The sequence below is a fragment of the Halichoerus grypus genome, chromosome 1 (assembly GCF_964656455.1).
Source record: "Halichoerus grypus chromosome 1, mHalGry1.hap1.1, whole genome shotgun sequence".
NCBI lineage: Eukaryota > Metazoa > Chordata > Mammalia > Carnivora > Phocidae > Halichoerus > Halichoerus grypus.
The window spans coordinates 28,935,634-28,956,303 of NC_135712.1; positions in this window are offsets into that span (position 1 = coordinate 28,935,634).

Consider the following 20,670-nt stretch of genomic DNA (forward strand, 5'->3'; position numbering starts at 1 on the left):
GACACAGTGAGAGAGGGAACTCAAGCAGGAGGAGTGGGAGAGGGAGAAGCAGGCTTCCCGCTGAGCAGGGAGCCTGATGCGGGACTCGATCCCAGGACTTTGGGATCATGACCTGAGCCGAAGGCAGATGCTTAATGACTGAGCCACTCAGGCATCCCAAATAATCCTAAAATTTGTACAGAACCACCAAAGACCCAAAGTAGCCAAAGAAATCTTGAAAAAGAAAAACAAAGCTGAAGTTATCACAATTCCAGACTTCAAGTTATATTACAAAGATGTAGTAATCAAAACAGCATGGTACTAGCACAAAAATAGTCACACAGATCAATGGACTAGAATAGAAAACCTAGAAATAAACCCACAATTATATGGTCAATAATTTTTGACAAAATGGGAAAAAGTCTCTTCAACAAATGGTGCTGGGAAAACTGCACAGCCACATGCAAAAGAATGAAACTGGACCACTTTCTTTCAACATACACAAAAATATATTCAAAATGGATTAAGGTCCTAATGTGAGACCTGAAACCATAAAAATCCTAGAAGAGAGCACAGGCAGTAATTTCTCTGACATTAGTCATAGCAACATTTTTCTAGAGAGGTCTCCTGAGGCAGGGGAAACAAAAGCAAAAATAAACTATGGGGGTGGGGAGGGTGCCTGGGTGGCTCAGTCTGTTAATAACGCATCTGCCTTTGGCTTCAGTCATAGTCCCAGGGTCCTAGAATCGAGCCCTGCATCAGGCTCCCTGCTCAGCAGAGAGACTGCTTCTCCCTCTCCCTCTGCTACTCCCCCTGCTTGTGTTCTCTCTGTCAAATAAATAAATAAAATCTTTTTAAAAAATAAAAATAAACTATTGAGACTCCATCAAAAATAAAAGCTCTGCACAGCAAAGGAAACAACCAACAAAATGAAAAGGCAATCCTACTGAATAGGAGGAGGTATTTGCAAATGAAGTATTCAATAAAGGGTTAGTATCCAAAATATATAAAGAACTGATACACTTTGACACCCAAAAAACAAATAATCCAACTAAAAATGGGCAGAAGACATGAACAGACATTTCTCCAAAGAAGACATAGAAATGGCCAAAAGACACATGAAAAAATGCTCAACATCATTCATCATCAGGGAAATGCAAATCAAAACCACAATGAAATATTACCTCACACCTGTCAGAATGGTTAAAATCAACAACACAAGAAACAACATGTATTGGCAAGGGCGAGGAGAAAGGGGAACCCTCTTACACTGTGGGTGGGAATGCAAACTGGTGCAGCCACTCCAGAAAATAGCATAAAGTTTCCTCAAAAACTTAAAAATTGAACTACCCTATGATCCAGTAATTGCACTACTGGGTATTTACCTAAAAAAAAAAAAACAAAAAAACACTAATTCAAAGCAATACATGCATTCTTATGTTTATTGTAGCATTATTTAAAATAGCCAAATTATGGAATCAGCCCAAGTGCCCACTGATAGATGAATGCATAAAGAAGATATGGCATATATATATACACAATGGAATATTATTCAGCCATAAGAAAGAATGAAATCTTGCCATTTGCAAAACATGGATGGGACTAGAGAGTACAATGCTAAGCAAAGTAAGTCAGTAAGAGAAAAACAAATACCGTATGATTTCAGTCATATGTGGAATATAAGAAACAAAACAAATGAGCAAAAGAAAAAAAAAAGAAAGAGGGAGAGACAAACCAAGACAGACTCTTAACTATAGAGAACAAACTGATGGTTACCAGAGGGGATGTGGGTGCAGGGAGGGGTAAAATAGGTGATGGGGATTAAGAGTACATTTATCAGGATGAGCACTGAGTAAGGTATAGAATTGAATCACCATACTGTACATCTGAAACTAATATAACACTGTATGTTGGGGCACCTGGGTGGCTCAGTTGGGTGCCTCAGTTGGTTAAGTGGCTGCCTTCGGCTCAGGTCATGATCCCAGGGTCCTGGGATCGAGCCCCACATCGGATCCCTGCTTAGCGGGGAGCCTGCTTCTCCCTCTCCCTCTGCTGCTCCCCCTGCTTGTGCTCTCTCTGTCAAATAAATAAATAAAATCTTTAAAAAAAAACCGTATGTTAACTATATGAAATTAAAATAAGAAACTTAATTTAAAAAATAAAATTAATAAAAAATAAAAAGACAGAATCTAGCAGAATGGATTTTTAGAAAACATGTTTCAACTGTATGCTGTTGACATGAGACACACTTCCAGTTCAGACACAAACAGGTTGAAAGTAAAAGGATGGGACACGAAACTGAACTGCCTTTTAAAATCTCAGACCAAATAGATTTTAAGTTAAAAGATGTTATTGCGGGGGGGAAGGATATTTAAACAACTAGGCAAAAGATCATTCATTTTTTTTTTTTTAAAGATTTTATTTATCTGAGAGAGCGAAGAAGAGAGAGAGTGCATGGGGGGGAGGGTCAGAGGGAGAAGCAGGCTCCCCACCAAACAAGGAGCCCGATGCGGGACTCGATCCCGGGACTTCAGAATCATGACCTGAGCCAAAGGCAGTTGCTTAACCAACTGAGCCACCCAGGCGCCCCAAAATCATTCATTAAATACATTTCAATAACACTTAAGCCAAGTAGGCCTACTAGAAATATATACAACACTCCACTTAAATTAGCAGAATACATATTTTCTCAAGGGCAAATGGGACATTCTCTAGTACACAGCTATGTGATAAACTAGTCTTACTGATTTTGAAATTTGCAATAATACAAGCTATGCTCTCTGATCATAATGGAATGAAATTAGAAACCAATAGAAATTTGGGGAATTCAAAAATATGTGGAAATTAAGTAACATACTTCTACATAAACAATGGGTGAAAGAAGAAATTACAAGGGAAATTAGTAAATACTCTGAGATGAATGAAAATGAAAATACAACATGGCAAGTTTTAGAGTATGCAGCAAAAAAAAACATGTTTAGAGTGAAATTTAGAGCGTAAATGCCTATATTGAAAAAGAAGAATGGTTTCAAATCAGTAATTCAGCCTTCCACTTGAAGAAACTAAGAAGAGTAGACTAAATCCAAAGCAAGCAGAAGGAAGAAAATAATAAAGATTAGAGCAGAAATAAATAAATAATAGAAAGTAACAACAGCAACAAATCAAAAAGGCTGGTTCTTTGGAAAAAAAAATCAACAACAAAATTGATAAATCTAATTTTGCTAAATTAACGAAGTTAAAAAGAATCAATTTACTAAAATCAAGAATTAAGAGAGGATATGACTACTGACCACACAGAAATAAAAAGGATTAAAAAAGAGTATTTATGCCAACAAACTAGATAACTTAGATGAAATAGTAAAATCCACACAAAGAAATTATTGAAACTGGCTCAAGAACAGAAAATCTAAATAGAACTACAGCACAGTAAGAGATTATTCAAAACCTTCCCACAAAAAAAGCCCACAACCAGATAGCTTCACCAGTGAATTCTATCAAACATCAATATTTCAAAATCTCTCAAAAAACAGAAGAGTGGAATACTTCTTAACTCATTCTCTAAAGCTAGTATTATTCTGATATAAAAGCTTTAAAAATACTGTAAGGAAAAGAAAACTACAGATCAGTATTCTTTATTAATATAGAGGTAATAACCCTCAACAAAATACTAGCAAAACAAACACAGAAACATTGTACATCATGACCTAGTGGGATTTATCACAAGAATACAAGGATGTTTCAACTTAAAAAAAAATCTATGTAATACATCACATTAATAGAATGAAGAAAAAAAATCTTATCATCTCTATAATCTCAATAGATGCTGAAAAAACATTTTACAAAACCTAACACTCTTTCATGACATGACAAAAACACTAAACTGGAAACAGAAAGGAACTTCTTTAATACTATAAGGAATATATATAAAAATATCAAAGCTAACGTCATACTTACTGATGCAGTTTTTTGAATGTAGGTGAGGTCCAGAGCCCATGGCCAAGAAAAGAATTCTTGAGACCTCTTTGGTGCAAAAAGATGGTTTTATTAAAGCACGGGAACAGGACCGAAAGATCTGCTGCACTGGGGCTGTGAGGGGTGGCCGATTATATACTTGGGAATTGGGGGTAAGGAAAAAGGGAGGTTTTCAAAAGAACTTTTGTGTGCTAAAGAGGACCTACAAGATATTAAAGGACTTGCCATTGTCCAGTTAAGGTTTATTTTTCCCTCTAGTAAAGCAGTAACATTAAGACAGTTGGGAGCTTCCTGGAGGAATGTTACACTCTGCCGATCGCAAGTCCTTGTCCTTGGGCGGCAGGTTATAAGGAAATCTTATTTTATTTACATTTCCTTCTGCCTTTGTTTCCTGCATCACTCTGGATGGGTGGGTGATGTTAGGGCTCCAGGAAATTGGGAGTCTTTGGGTCTCTGGAAGTTAAGCTACTGATAACAATGCTTTTTTCTTGTAAATCACTAAGACATTTTGTAAAACGAGCGAGACTCCTCTCTTGCTGGAGGACTGTGATCTCTATTAGTTAACCATTTGTTTTTCCCTTCCCTTAGCTTTAGGACAGCCAGGAGTGCCTAAGGAATGTCACACAGAACCCACCTGGGAGTGGGGGAGGGGAGGATTGCAGGGTGTCAGCTTGTGCTTTGTCCTCAGGTTGCCTTCTGTTCCCTCCTCACTTAATGGTGAAAGAGTGAATGCTTTCTCCCTATGATCAGAAACAATGCAAGGGTGTTTGCTCTTGTTATTTCTATTCAATATTTACCAGAGGTTTGAGCCAGAGTAATTAGGTAAGAAAAAGAAGCTAAAGGCATCCAGTTCAGAAAAAAATAAGCAAAATTATATCAATTTACAATGGATGATCTTGTATATATAAAAGCCCAAGAAATCCATATTTAAAAAACAGAACTAGGGTGCCTGGGTGGCTCAGTTGGTTAAGCGACTGCCTTCGGCTCAGGTCATGATCCTGGAGTCCTGGGATCGAGTCCCGCATCGGGCTCCCTGCTCAGCAGGGAGTCTGCTTCTCCCTCTGACCCTCCTCCCTCTCATGCTCTCTGTCTCTCATTCTCTCTCTCTCAAATAAATAAATAAAATCTTTTAAAAAATAAAAATAAATAAAAATAAAAATAAATAAAAAAAATAAAAAACAGAACTAATAAATGAGTTTGGTAAAGTAGGAGGATATAAGATCAATATTTAAAAATCAATTACATTCCTTTACAATAGCAGTGAACAATCCAAAAAGGAAATCAAGAAAACTATTCCATTTGTGAAATGTGTGAAAAATAAAATACTTAGGAACTAATTTTTATTTTTTTCACTTTTTTTTTTTTTTTTTTTTTGAGATACAGAGATACAGAGAGAGAGAGAGCAAGCGTGAGCAGGGGGAGAGGCAGAGGGAGAGGGAGAAGCAGACTCCCTGCTGAGCCGGGAGCCCCACGTGGGACTCGATCTCAGGACCCTGGGATCATGACCTGAGCCTAAGGCAGACGCTCAACCATCTGAGCCACCCAGGCGCCCCAGGAACTAATTTTTAAAAAAGAAAACCTGCAAGCCACCTCCACTGAAAACCACAAAACATAACTAAAAGAAATTGAAGACCTAAACAAATGGATTTCAATGTTCATGGATTAAAGACAACATGGTTAAGATCGCAAAACTCCCCCAAATGATTTACACATCCAACACAACCAGATCAATATGCCGTTTTGTGGAAACTGATCCACTGATCCTAGAAGTCCTACAGAAAGGAGAAGGACACAGAACAAATTTGAGTATTCATGATGTGGGGAGCAAAGGTATAAGGAAATGTAGATAAAATTAAATTTCCTTATAATCTGCAGCCCATTGACAAATACTTGAGATAGGCAAAGTATAACATTCCTCCAGGAACTCCCAACTGTCTTAATGCTTTGCTACGGGAGAACAATCTTAGCTTGACTATAGCTAGGCCTCCAGGATCCTGTAAGTCTTCTTTAGCATATGAAATTCTTTGGAAACTTCCTTTATCTCTACCCTCCCAGATACATGTTGGCAACCATCCCCCAAGCATATGACTCAATGATATGCATCTGAAGGGTCTCATGACTAAGGTTTTCTTAGATGTTAATAGATGACCTTTTCCTAACAATAGCCTGGAAACCTTGTTTTCCCCCAAATTCCTTACAGACTTCTGCTATCCCTAACCCCCTCCCAACTTGAAAGCATCTCATCAGTCACTCCTCATACTTACAGTACAGCTCTTTCTGCCCACTGGTCCTGTCCCTGTGCTTTAATAAAACTGCCTCGCATAAGGTTATACATATAGATAACTAAAATAGAATTGAGAATCCAAAAATAAACCTTTACACTTACGGCCACTTGGTTTTCAGCAAGCATGCCAAGATAATACATAGAGGAAAAAATAGTATTTTTAACAAATGGTGCTGGTAAGGATAGATAGTCAGAAGGCAGTCAGGGACAAGCCCACCCTGCCCTAAGAGGAAACTACTCTTAAAAGGATTTTACACCACCCTGGAAGGAGCCCTCCACCCTTTCCCATGTGAACAACTGATAGGTAAGCTCAAAACAAAAACCTGATTGGGTGACAGGTGCATGGAGGGTTAATTAAACCACCTGCCAACATTCTCATAAAAACCCCTAGACTTAGAAACTCTGACAGCAACCCTCTTCAGGACCTTTGTACTATTGCTCAATGAACTTTGTTTTGCTGCCCACCAATCTTCCTCTGGTCCACCTGATGTGAGAAACAAGGGCAGAAGAAAGATTATTAAATTTCCTTATTACCTATAGCCCACTGACAAGTCCTTGAATCAGGCAGAGTGACATTACTCTATGGACTCAACTGCCTCAATGTTGACACTTTGCTAAGGGCAAAAGGGAGTCCTAGCCCAACCCACCCCCCCCAACCCCATCCTTGCCCCAGGATCCTGTAAGCCTACTTTAACATATAAAAATTCTTTTGGAAACTTCCTTTATCTCTACCCCTCAAGATACCTGTTGGCAGTCATCCCCCAAGCATATGACCCACTAATATACACATGAAGGGTCTCATGACTAAGGTTTTATTAGATGGTAATAAATGACCTTTTCCCAACAATAATAGCTAGCCCCCTCAAGGTCCTGGACACCTTGCTTCCAAAATTCCTTAGAGACTTACACTATCCCTAACCCCCTCCCAACTTGAAAGTATATAATGGGCCACTCCTCATGACCCCGGTGCAGCTCTTTCTGCCCATGGGTCCTGTCCCCATACATTAATAAAATAACCTTTTTGCACCAAAGACGTCTCAAGAATTCCTTCTTGGCCTTGGGCTTCGAGCCCTAACATCTTTACTACATCACACCTCTTCATTCCCTGAAGCTGCGTGATCAATCAAAAATCTTTGGCACTGAAGGAAAAATCCCGGAACATTGGGACTAGATCATCTGCATGCAAAGAATAAATCTGGACTTCTACCACACACAGTATGGAAGAATTAATTCAAAGTAAATCATAGATGCAAATGCAAAAGCTAAATCTATTAACACTTTTAGAAGAAAACACAAGGGTAAATCTTCCTGACCTTAAACAACAGTTTTTTAGATGATACAAAAAGCACAACTAAATATATTGGACTTCATCAATTTTTTTTTTTTTAGGATACTATCAAAATGTAAAGACAATCCAGAGATTGGGAGGAAATATTTACAGACCATGTATCTGATAATGGGTTTGTATCCATGGAATATAAAGAATTCTTACAACTCAACATTATAAAAACCAAAATAACTCAATTAAAAAATGGGCAAAAGATTTGAACAAACATTTCTCCAAAGAAAGTATACAGATGGCCCATAAGCACACAAGAGTGTGCTCAGTATCATTAGTGATGAGGGAAATGCAAATCAAAACCACATTGAGATATTACTTCACACTGACTGGGATGGCTAGAATCAAAAAGATGGTAACAAATGTTAAGAATGTGGAGAAATTGGAACTTTCATGTATGGCAGTAAGAATGTGAAATGGTACAAGTTCTTCGGAACACATTTTGGCAGTTCTTCAAATACAGGTCCCATAGAGTTAATGTAGAATTACTGTATGACTCAGCAATTCCACTCCCAGGTATGTATCCAAGATAACTAAAAAAATAATTTCACTCACCTCAGTGATCCAATCCATTCTAAATTTTCAGCCCTGCCCTTCCATTCAGTGATTTGTTTTCAATGTCTCACATGGTTTCCAACTCCGCCTATTCAAAATTAAATTCACCATCTTCTTTCCAAAACTGTATTCCCTACTAGTACTCCATCACCCACCCAGATTCCCATCCACCCAGATTCCAATTAGAAATCCCAAAAATGAAAAAAAAAAAAGAAAGAAACAAAAAGAAATCCAAAATGACCATTGACTCTTTCCTCTCCCATCAATATTTACTAATGTGGAGAGCAAAGGTGAAAGAAATGTAGATAAAATTAAAACTTCTGACTTGCAGCCCATTGACAAATATATAAGCAGGCAGAGTATCACATTCCTCCAGGAACTCCCAATCTTAATGTTAATAGGCTTTGCTAGAGAGAAAAACAACCTTAGCTTGAGAATTGCCAGGACTCCAGGATCCTGTGAGTCTTCTTTAATATTTAAAAGTCCTTTTGGAAACTTCCCTGGGTCTTTACTTCCCCCAATTTGAAAGTATATAGTTAGCCACTCCTCACTACCCCAATGCAGGTCTTTCTGCCCACGGGTCATATCTCCATGCTTTAATAAGACCACATCTTTGCCCCGAAAATGGCTCAAGAATTCCAACCCCAACATTTCCACATCATTATTAGTGCCAAAACTTCCTCTCCAAACTTACTCCTCCCCTTCCTCCTCACTGCCTCAGCCTTAGGACACGTAATCATCTCCTTTTGCAAAATCATTATCATCAGAATTCCAACTAATCTCAGTAACTCCATACTTGATCTCCTCCAATCCACTCCCCAGGCTGTATCCTATAATGCAAATCTGATTACACCACTCCCCAGCTGAAAATCCTTCCCTGGCTCTCAAATACTTTATCTAAAAGAAATTCAAATATTTACACTGATTTTTAATTATCTGCTTCTACCTAATTCTCCAGCTTTATCATTCATCACTACACCACTCCTATCTCATTACCCTATCTTTTGGTGATAGGAGATTGCTTTTAATTTTTCCAATGTGCTTTGCTCTCATACTTTTTGAACTGGTCCACACCCTGCCTCCACCCCCCATATCTAAGACCACTCCTTTACTAAAACTCTTCCTCAGCCTTCAAGATTTAGCTCAGATACTAATCTTTTCTGAAAGAACACCCCGGATATACTCACTATGAATCAATTTCCCTGATGTATGCTCCCATATAATTCTGGGAATTCTTCTACTACAAAATTTATCACTCTCACGAAATTGTCTGTTTACACACTCTCTTATTAATTTGCTCTCCAGGAAAAAATTGTATCCTCAGCACTGAGTAGAGAATCAACATATAGTAAATGAGTAATAACCTAAAATATGCAAGGGAGAAATGGTTAGCTTATTTGTTTGCTTTTTTTTTTTTTTGGATTGTATATAACAGCATTAGAATAAATCTACCATCCATTATCAACTTACTAAAATTATAAAACATATGCGCATATGTACATATATATGAATACACATATATGAAATACATATATATTGTGGTGTCTCTCCCGATCGGCTGGGGGCCCCCAAATGTGGGGCGACCCCATCAGGTGGAAGACGGTGACAAGGGCAGTAAAAAAATTCACCTCAGGCAGAACCAAGGAGGTAGAAGTTTACTGAAGACACAACAAGCGAGCAACAGGCAGGACAGCAAAGGAGAGACAGTCTGCAACAAGGCAGTGTGGGGGGACTGCATTTAAAGGGGAAGGTGAGGAGGTATGGGGACTGATAGAATTTTTTCTTTTTTGGTAACTATGCCTGGTTGTAAGTAGCCCATTGGTCAGTGAGGGTTTATGGATATTTTGAGGTGGGTCGCCTAATGGGTCTGTTTGTATTCATCCAGGGGTTTGGGGTCACTATGGGTCCTTTGCCTTGATCGAGTTTCCATTGCTCAAGCCCGTTGCCTAAAAGTGACCTCTACATATATTGTATACTGTATGTACGTACATACCAAAAAAACCTATACAGAAATGGAAAAAAAAAAAATTAATAGTGGTCTCTAGGAAATGGGATTAGACATTATTTTATTTTCTTTCAAAAAAATTCAATATTTTCAATGTGATCATGTATTATTTTTACAATAAAAACACTTTTTAAAAGATAAACTTGTCTATTTTTTTTTTCTCATTGATTCTATCTGCCAACCAGTTCATAAGCCAAACAGAACAGAATTCATTCTCTAACATTTTTTCTCTGTTCTCCTGTCCTGAATTAGGCACAGAACCCACGGGCTGGCTGGGCACTGCCAGGGAACTGCAGATACTGGCAGGGGTTTTAGAGGTAATTATGGCTCACAGGGTTTCATCTCTTTCCGAAACCCTCTGCACTTTGTAGTCTCTTAAGGTGATACTAAAATAAAACTGATTTGTGATGGAACCAAACATGAACTGAGTGAGTAGTTTGAATTTTTGATGTTTTGAATCATTATGATCACCATTTATAAACTGTAATTAACTGCTTTCCTGTAACTTTGTGAGGGGGGACCAAAAGGGGGGGGGAAGAAAAAGTTAAATGACATCTTTATTTCATAATCTAGCACTAAATATGAAAAATTCACATTTAATCAGACTAAAAAGACAATGTTAAAACTCAAATATGTATTTGAGAATAAACATTGCACTTTGTTTAAACACTGTTTACTCAAAAAATTGTAATGGCTTCTTCAGAGCAGCAAAGATTGATTGGGGAAAATATCCCATATTAAAGCAGTTAAAATTAGGCTGTGGATACCATAAGGTTCAAGTTCTTTTTTCAAGTAGGGTACATTCTTAGTTTGTAGACTATTTTCCTGATTATGTTATTAATCTGACTGAAGCATATGGGAATTTGGTCTGAATGTTATAAACTGTGTTGTATTTCCATTGAAAAGTCTTTCATGTTCACAAAATTTAGAAAACATTATAAAACTATTAGTTCACTTTTCTTTTATAAAACCATAATTCCTAAACAATTTTACATGAGGAATGGAACAATAGAAACAAAGCAAACGAGTGCCTAACCACACATCTCTTTTGTTTTAATCATCTTAAGCCATTGCCGAGTTGTCTTTAAACCCCTCTCTTAAGATTTCCTAGTTCAGAAATATGGTTAAATTCAGGTATCTCTCTAGAGTCTGGAGCAAATCCAGCCTGAGCAGAGACATAGCATCTGCATGAAGACAACAGATTCGGGGAATCAAGGAAAATTTTAAAGGGGAAAATAAGAAACAAAGCAACAATCTGGAGCGTGAGAAAAAAACTTGGAACAGAAATAAAAGGGCAATGGGCCTTGCCTTCTGATATTTATATGAGTTTTTTGTTTGAGTATAGACTCTAGTTTATTCGCATGAATATAAACCTATTTACATGAGTATAAACCTCAGGTCTTTTAAAGTATCCTGTGGTCTCCCTGCCTCCTCATTTCTAACTGCCCTCTCTCATCCCACCTCCTAAGCATTCCCAACCTCATCCCAAATTAAGACATGTATTCTCTATGCTCTCGCTATTACCACATCCTCTCAGGTACTTGAACTTAAATGTAAATTGGAGGATGATGTTTTAAAATCCAAGGAGACCTGTGGTGGGATGACTAGAGCAATAGGGCTCTATATTTGACCTCTTTCCACATCTCTCACCCTAAATGTACTTTGTGTTTTGGCATAGGAGAGGTCAGGGAACTTCTAGAATTCTGGATAATAAATGCATTCATAGGTAGAGGATTGGTTCCCTTCAAAGAAACCTGAGTCTACACATAATCATATTTATTAAGTATTATAACATGATATTAAGGCCACATATCTGAAGGTAACATAGTATAAAACAAAGTATTTCCCCTTCTCCCCCTCCCACTCTTTTTCCCACTCCTTCCCAATAATCAAACTGCCATGGTGTCTTATCTCGCCTGCAGGTGAGAAAATTTTCCTAAGAAGGCTCCTTTTATAACATAGTTAACTCATAATTCCCTTGTAAGTTGCCAAGCCTGGCTCTTTAGGATAGCTATGAGACAAGAAGACTTACTAGGGAATGAAACACTTATGTCCAAGGTCTCAAGGCTAGTAAGTATAGCGGAAGAAAGCTGTGTGAAGAGTCACTGGTTGCAGTCCCAACTCGGTTGCTCACCACAAATGACAAAGGACAGCTATCTGAGTTATTCTGTTATGTTTTTTTTTCCCAGTAAGTCTAAAATTACCTGTTCGATACTTCATTATGATGCCCTGAAGCTAAATGAGATAACTTACTTGAGAGTTCTCTGAAAATTGCTGACTTACCATACAAATAAAGAGTATCAATAGTGTTCTTACAAAAATGTAGTAATTTAGAGATTGGTTTGGTTCATGTATATTGGACAGAATGGAATTTATTTTAAGCAGGTCAGTTTCTTTTGAAACTTTAGTTGACACATTGTATATATTCAGAAAAGTGCACAGATCAGTGTACAACTTGAGGAATTAGCAGGAAGTGAACACACCCATGAAATCCCCATTCAGGTCAAGGCATAGAACACTGACATCACCTGAAGGCTCACTTTGTACTCCTTCCAATTATCCGCTCCTCTCCTCCTCCCCCAGGGTAGTCAGTGTCCTGATGCCTCATGCCATAGATTAATTTTGCCTCCTTTTAAGCTTTCTCTAAGTGGAATCATACAATATATATTCTTTTCTATTTGACTTTTTTGTTCACTGTAACTTTTTTTTTTTTTTAAGATTTTATTTATTTGACAGAGAGAGACACAGCGAGAGGGGGAACACAAGCAGGGGGAGTGGGAGAGGGAGAAGCAGGCTTCCTGCTGAGCAGGGAGCCCGATGCGGGGCTCGATCCCAGGACCCTGGGATCATGACCTGAGCCGAAGGCAGACGCTTGACGACTGAGCCACCCAGGCGCCCCTGTTCACTGTAACTTTTGTGAGAATGATCTCTGTTGTAGCAGCAGTCAGCAACTTTCCTTGCTATATAGTAGTTACATGCTGTATATACTAATATATGAGTATTTACAATATATTTATACATTTTTCTGACAATGAACATTAGGTTGTTTCCGGTTTGGGATGACTGAAAATAATCCTGCTATGAGCCTTCTCTTAAATGTCTTTTGGTGTACTTGTAAATGTATTTCTATTGGATATACATCTAGAAGTGAGTTTTCCAGATCATGGTTTTAGTAGATAATGTCAGTTTCCCCAAGAGTTTTACCAGTTTTTATTCCTACCATTTGGTAAAGGGGTTCCAGTTGCCTTGCATCTGGCCAATACTTAATAACACAAATCTTTTTCATTTTAGCCATTCTGCTGAATATGTAGTGGCAATTCATTTTTATTCGCATCTTCCTGAATCACATCAGTTTTTTCTGTCTTGCTAGAAGTATCCTAGCTTTCTGGCAGAACTGCACCTTGTAATCATAAAGAATCAACCCATTTTGGGGGCGCCTGGGTGGCTCAGTTGGTTAAGCGTCTGCCTTCACCTCAGGTCATGATCCCAGGGTCCGGGGATCGAGCCCCGCATCGGGCTCCCTGCTCCGCGGGGAGCCTGCTTCTCCTTCTGCCTGCCACTCCCCCTGCTTGTGTTCCCTCTCTTGCTGTCTCTCTCTGTCAAATAAATAAATAAAAATCTTTAAAAAAAAGTCAACTCATTTGTATGGGGACAACTTGTCTTTTTCGTTGGCTGAGGAATTTTAGCAGGTGCGGTTTAGGCCTGTGTACAGCTGCTGTCACATCGTAGTCAGTAGATCTTCCACTGGAAAATTGTCTCTGTAAGATTTTAGAAGAGTAAGTGGGAAAAACAGGCAAGAATTTCAAGAATCTATAAGAAGAAGAAAAAAGACATAGAGGCTCTCCCTCAAGACGTCTTACCAAACACTCCTGAGTTTGGCTTCCCTGTTTCTTCAAATCCCTCTTCCACTGACACAAGAAATAAAACAACAAAAATAAATCTATAACAGTACTTGAAAGCTAGGTGGTATGCAAACCAGAACAGTGAAGAATTCCTGGAAGATATTATAAAGCAAGTGGGAAAAGACTGACAAGAAACCTAACAAAGATGGGGAACTATAAATCCATACAGTGAAGGAGGAACCCAAAATAGATGACTTTTTTAGGCACCAAATCACATAAAGAACAAAAGTAGGGCCTGGGAGATGATGCTGGCCATAGGGAGCTGTCCAGGTAATTAATTTAAAAATTATAAAATAGCTGTGCCAAGAATCCTACCCACCCCCAAATTACCGAATCTCACAATTCCCCCCAAATACAGGGATGTAAAATGAGAATGTAGAATGCCCAGACTGAACTTCTGAACTGAAAATTGAGCAATACTTTGGAGAACAAGCTACACTCATTATAAAGTCATCTAGCTATATAATCCCTCAATCAAATATAGGAAAACCAGTAGAAAGGGTAATCCTTCTGAGCCCATTTTTTAAAAGTAAAGCCTTTTGAGGACTTAAGACTTATAGAGAAAAGTAATTAAAGGATTGCAACTCCTTATGAGTTCCTCCTTTGGTGGTAAAACCTGTCCCTACACTTAGGGTGACAACATAATTTCTTGTCCAAACCAGACACTTCTGAGCATGACCAGGGCACTGTAAGAATTTTGCTTAGATAAAAGTGTTAAGTCAAAGCTGTCCAAAGTGATCATGGGTATGTAGTCATGCCTATCTATGCCACTCCTCCACAGAAATGGACAGAAATGATTCAGTCATATTCCCTCAAGTTTGATGACTAGGTCTATGCTTTTTTGCTGCTCAACCAGTTATTATGAAGAGTCTGATCAAAAAAAAAAAGAAAAGAAAAGTAAAAAGACAAATATTTGTGATAATCAGAAAGAATTGAACATAGATTTGGGCATTATATTATATTAAATAATTAGTGTTAATTTAGTTGGGTATGATAGTTTACTTGAGAACAATCAGACTTCAAGATTTCCTCTTCCATGCTACTTAGCCAAAGATCTGTGTTGCTTACACCTGTGTAGAATAGATTTTATTGGAGTGTAATACAGAGCTTCCCAGGATTGGGAGATACCAATACCAAGCATCTGAAATAAGGTAATCCATACTAAAAACAGAGAATCTAAATAAAAGTTTATACATTTATACTGAAATCCCTAGTTCTTTATCTCTCTCTGCTCTGAGGATGCTGGCAGTCAGGCTTATCCCATCCAAACAGGAAAAGATTTTTATCTGGAGAATCTGAGTCATAACAAGAAAAAAGATCCAAACATATTGAGATCCCCAATAAGACAGCCTAATAAGAACACCTTACAATTAAACCTACAATCAACAAGTCACAAACACACATACGTGCACATAAACATATTACAAACATTCCAATCAGTGTTTTAGTGCCCAAATTTTCTATGTAAGCATACATCCCTAAATCACCAGACATCTGAAATTCCTTAACATGAAAGACAAGTACAAACAAGCCAACATTGGAAAGCAACTTGAAGGAAGCGATTTACGCAGGGAGAGAGGAAAAAAGATAGTTGATATTTTCAGATTAAAAAGAGGAGCTAAGGATAGCTGGGTGGGTCAGTCATTTAAGTGTCTGCCTTCAGCTCAGGTCATGATCCTAGAGTCCTGGGATCAAGTCTCACATCGAGCTCCCTGCTCAGCAGAGAGCCTGCTTCTCCCTCTCTCTCTGCCTGCCATTCCCCCTGCTTGTGCTCACTCTCTCTTTCTCTCTCTGTCAAATAAATAAATAAAATCTTAAAAAAAAAAAAAAAAAAGAGGAGCTACTTCATCCATGAAATAAGGAGTGTCAACTCTGAAGGAGAAATAATCAGAGAACAAGAAAGAGACCTTTAAAATTTTCAATATTAAAGAAAAATTAAAAATTAATAAAAATGTTGAAGGACAACATTTTAAAAACTAGATATAAAATAAAAAAAGATAAGAAAATTACAGGACCAGAATAGGAGGTACAATATCCACCAAATTAGAGATACCAAAAGCCTAACAGAGAAAAAGAGAAGAATTAAACTTAAAAAATTTTTTCAATAAAATTTTCTGAGTTGAAAGACCTAAGATTCCACTTAAAGGAACCCACTGACTGGCCAACACAATAGATGAATATATATACACATTACATATCACCATGAACTTTCAGAATACTGAGAAAAAAGAGAAAATTCTACAAGAATTCCAGAAGGAAAAAAAGATGATATAAAAAATTGGAATAAAAATGCTTTATAACCTTCTCCACAGCAGCACTAGATAAAGAAAAACAAAAGAACAATGCCTTTAAAATTGTGAGAAAACTGGGCTGCCGGGGTGGCTCAGTCAGTTAAGCGTCTACCTTTGGCTCAGGTCACGAGCCCAGGGTCCTGGGATGGAACCCCACATGGGGATCCTTGCTCGGTGGAGAGCCTGCTTCTCCCTCTGTCTGTCACTCCCTATGCTTGTGCTCTCTCTCTCTCTCTGACAAATAAATAAAATCTTTAAATAAAATAAAATCATAAGAAAATTATTTCCGAATTAGATTTGCAAATCTAACCAAATTATCAATAAAATGAAGTAAAATAGACATTTTTAGACATAAAAATTATTTAACAATTTATCTCTAATTTATCCTTTCTCAGATAATCACTGGAAGACGTGTTCCACTAGAATGAGGACATAAACCAAAAATATATATATTATGTAAAATACATACATATACTTTATATATAATATATATATATATAAACATATGTATTAGGGATCAACTCAAGTGAGAGTGGAAAGAATTCCAGGAAAAAAATTGTAGAATTAATATGCAGAAAACCAGTACCAGTAGGAGCTGGTCAAAATGGTAAAAGAGAAATACTGTCAAGAAGGTGAAACTAGGGGCGCCTGAGTGGCTCAGTCGTTAAGCGTCTGCCTTCGGCTCAGGCCATGATCCCAGGGTCCTGGGATCGAGCCCCGCATCGGGCTCCCTGCTCAGTGGGAAGCCTGCTTCTCCCTCTCCCACTCCCCCTGCTTGTGCTCTCTCTCTCACTGTCTCTCTCTGTCAAATAAATAAAATAAAATCTTAAAAAAAAAAAGGTAAAACTAGCATATCCTATATATAAGCATATAAAATAACAAAACAAGTATAATATGAATTTCAGGAAGTTTTAAAAAAAACTTAAAAAAGTAATCTCATATGCAATAGACATCACAAATATCCCATTCTCCTTCCTTTCTTGAGAAGTCCACATCCCATTATCCTTATAATTAGACAAGGCCATGTGACTAGTCTGTGCCAACAAAATGTAAGTGGGAGTGGCATTTAAACATTTCTGACCTGAAGCAGTGAAAATCTCCTGGATTTTCCACTCCATTCTCTCTCTTTTGCCTTAGAGATTGTTACTGAGCTGGTACAGACACAAGAGTAGAGCATTCTGAACTACAAAAGTTCAGGTCTTCAACAGTGGTCAAACATCTTATAGGTAACTATCCTTGACTGGCTTTCCTGATTCATAGTGGCGGAGGAGGTGAAGACGTGGTGGAAGACATCCCCAGCAGCCAGGTATGTGTTTCCTCATCAAACCCCTTAGCCACGGTTAATTCAAGGAAGGGTACTCAACTGACTTGAGCTGAGAAAATAAACGCGGGTCCTTAATTCTAAATTAAACTCTAAGTTGAGGCTAAAAGACCCTCGGCTTAGTATGGTCTGTCTGTTGTTGTTGTTGTTGTTGCTGTTGTTGTTGTTGTTGTTTTGAAATAAGACAGTGTGATCCTAGGACGTGTCTATCTTCCCCACAGTGTTAACTGAATTACAAAGCCAGTGTGCAACACGAAGGGGAAACAGATGTACAGGGAGATAATGTCCTGGGTCCTTATAAAAGCTCGGTTCCCAGCCCTGGGAGCACCTCTTATGTGTAAACTAACTCAGTTCCCTTTCGTACTTGGAGCCAGAGAGTTCTGACTATCAAAACTAATGCTGATCAACTCAGACCTAAAAAGGCAGCTTAATTCTCTCCTTTGCACCTAAAAATACACATTCCTTAGGTAGTTAGAGGGGAAGAGCTCATGAAGAGTCTCTCCTTTGCCTGGACACTTATATTTCTCTGACAGCTACCTATGCCTTAGAATTGGCCTCTGGTCCTTCTTTAAAGGGCACAGAAAATTTTGTCTAGGGAACAGTGTGGAACTAACAGAAGAATTAGAATCTTGAAGTGGATGATTTCACCATCACTCTCACTGTGGGCCACATACAACACAAAGTTTTATAGGATAAGAAAAAAAGAACCACCCACCCCCTGTAACATTTATATCTTTTAGTAGAGGAGACTAGCATTAATTATCTGTTTCCCCACCTCTAGAAACTGCTGGAGTCCTTTTGCTGATAGTGTCAGCTTGAGTTTATAGCATCCCACTCTCCTGGAAGACAGAAAGAGAGTCAAATGCATTATACTACTGAGAGGACATAAGCTAATGAAGAAAAATGATTAATCGATATTTATGAGCAACACATTGAAGCAAAGAGAGAGTCCGCATTAGCTCCAGAGTGTAAACCATTTTGTAAAGAGAGCACTTCTGAATCCACTTCGTCATTCTTGATTTAGCAAATGTGAGCTTTTCTTCTTTCTCAGCTAACAGCCAAAATAATTAACACAGAGTTTACATGAACTGGGAAAGTGCTATGTTGAGGGAAAAAAAGAGAAATTGTACAAACCCTGTGGCCAAGCAGTTTGAGGCAAGAAATAGAATTGTGAACATCAGTTCGATTGGAAAAGCAACCATGTAGAGCAAAGGTGATGGAAACTCAGAAATCAGATCAACATTTTCCATATTCACACCCTATGCAAGGTTCTCAGAGTATCTTGTCAGGAGAAATAAGGAGAATAGGCCCAGCTTTATGTCAAAAATCTCAGATGAAAGACATTAGTGATTTAATTCAACATTAAGAGGTACATCAAAACAAAAACTACTTGAAGTGTTTCATTTGACTCTGTCCATTCTAAATTCATACCAAAGCTAAATATTTTAAGCCTGTTATACTGAAAGAGACCCATAAGACCACATAGTTCCTCATTCTTGCTTTAAATGGCAGAGGAAGAGGATGCTCAAAAGGTTAAGTGCAGGTCCAATTTAAGCAGCTAGTGAAGAGCAGAAGAGAATACCAAAGCTAGTCCCCCTGGCTGCTAATTAGTGCTCCTTCCACCACACTGTGCTTCAGATAAAGTCTGTTAAGAGTCCCAGTATAATAATTGGAATAATGTCGCGCATGAGAAGACTGGTGGTCTCCGAGGAATATCAAGCTTCCCACTTGTTAGAAGGCAATTTTTCTTTTCCAAAGAGGGAATGACAGCCTTCTTTTTGAAAGCTACTCAAAGATACAGATGTGTGAACTTTGAGCCCACCGCTAAGGCAAGTATAGTACGTAAGCGTGAAAAGAAATGGCACAGGTAAAACCAGGTGATTTCATGTACAAATTGTATACCCTGGAGTCTAAATATCTTGATGATCCTTAAAGAAAAAAAAAATCAGGCTTCTTGTCACCACAATTGAACTGCCACTCCATTACTGCATCGATACTCCTGCTAGCAAATATCCCTTATGAAGTGGTCTTGCTACACAAATTAGAACAGTTTTGGGAGGGGAAGTGGCAATGCTGGGAAATTTGGGAAAAATAATGACTTCAAAATAGAATTTACTTAATAGACAGAACTGGGGCTGGGTGAGTGAGGGTGTGGCTGAAGGGGGTGTGAATGACTTACATTTTGATGAATTTTTTAATAAAAGCAGGATATAGACATTTCAGTTTCAAGTCAGAGGATAAAATGATCAAATGGATCTTTTCTCCAAATAAATACTGTTAGGCTACATTTTCATGGTCAGTAGTGCTCCATTTGTAGGTGTCCCTCGTTTCAGAAACCAATTTGGCTTATCTGTTTTCTCCTCCTTACATATATCTCAAAAGCTGTAACAGATTCAGGGAAATGGATGACCCAGTCACAAACGCTCACTTCTCCAGGGACCTGCCTTTAAATTGACCTTGAGCTTCACAAACCAAAAAGAGCATCTGTGTACCTCAGGATAGTATTAAATCCGGGAAAAAATTACGTAAAAAGGAAGGCAGAATAGGCAGAGCTGGCCAAAGCAAATAAATACTCAATAGAACAGCCAAACCAATAGATAAGAATGCAAAACCCTCATTAAGTTGCTGATTCGTTAGGGGGTGTAAGTGGTTACAGGAAATGTCTGTTTAGATTAATGCCGCACAATCCTTGGTCTTTTACAAGAAATTTTAAAATGTGAACTTGTCCAACTTTTTATATGGCTTTTTATTTCTGTCCTTTTAATTTGGAAGATTTTGTTGGTGTTGGAGGAAGAAAACAGAGCCTAGGGTTCAGTCAAGTAGAATATATGTCAAGGAATATTTGATTGTTTACTAATGAATTTTGATGTATTTTTCTAAGTCCTTGGTCTCTGGAGAGGAAACACACACATATTGGTGATATTAGCAGGATTATGGGCTACCAATGAATAAACTGAAACCAAGTTCTCTATGCCTTGTGACATAAATAAAAAGTCGCTATCACGGGAGGGAAATTCCCCCA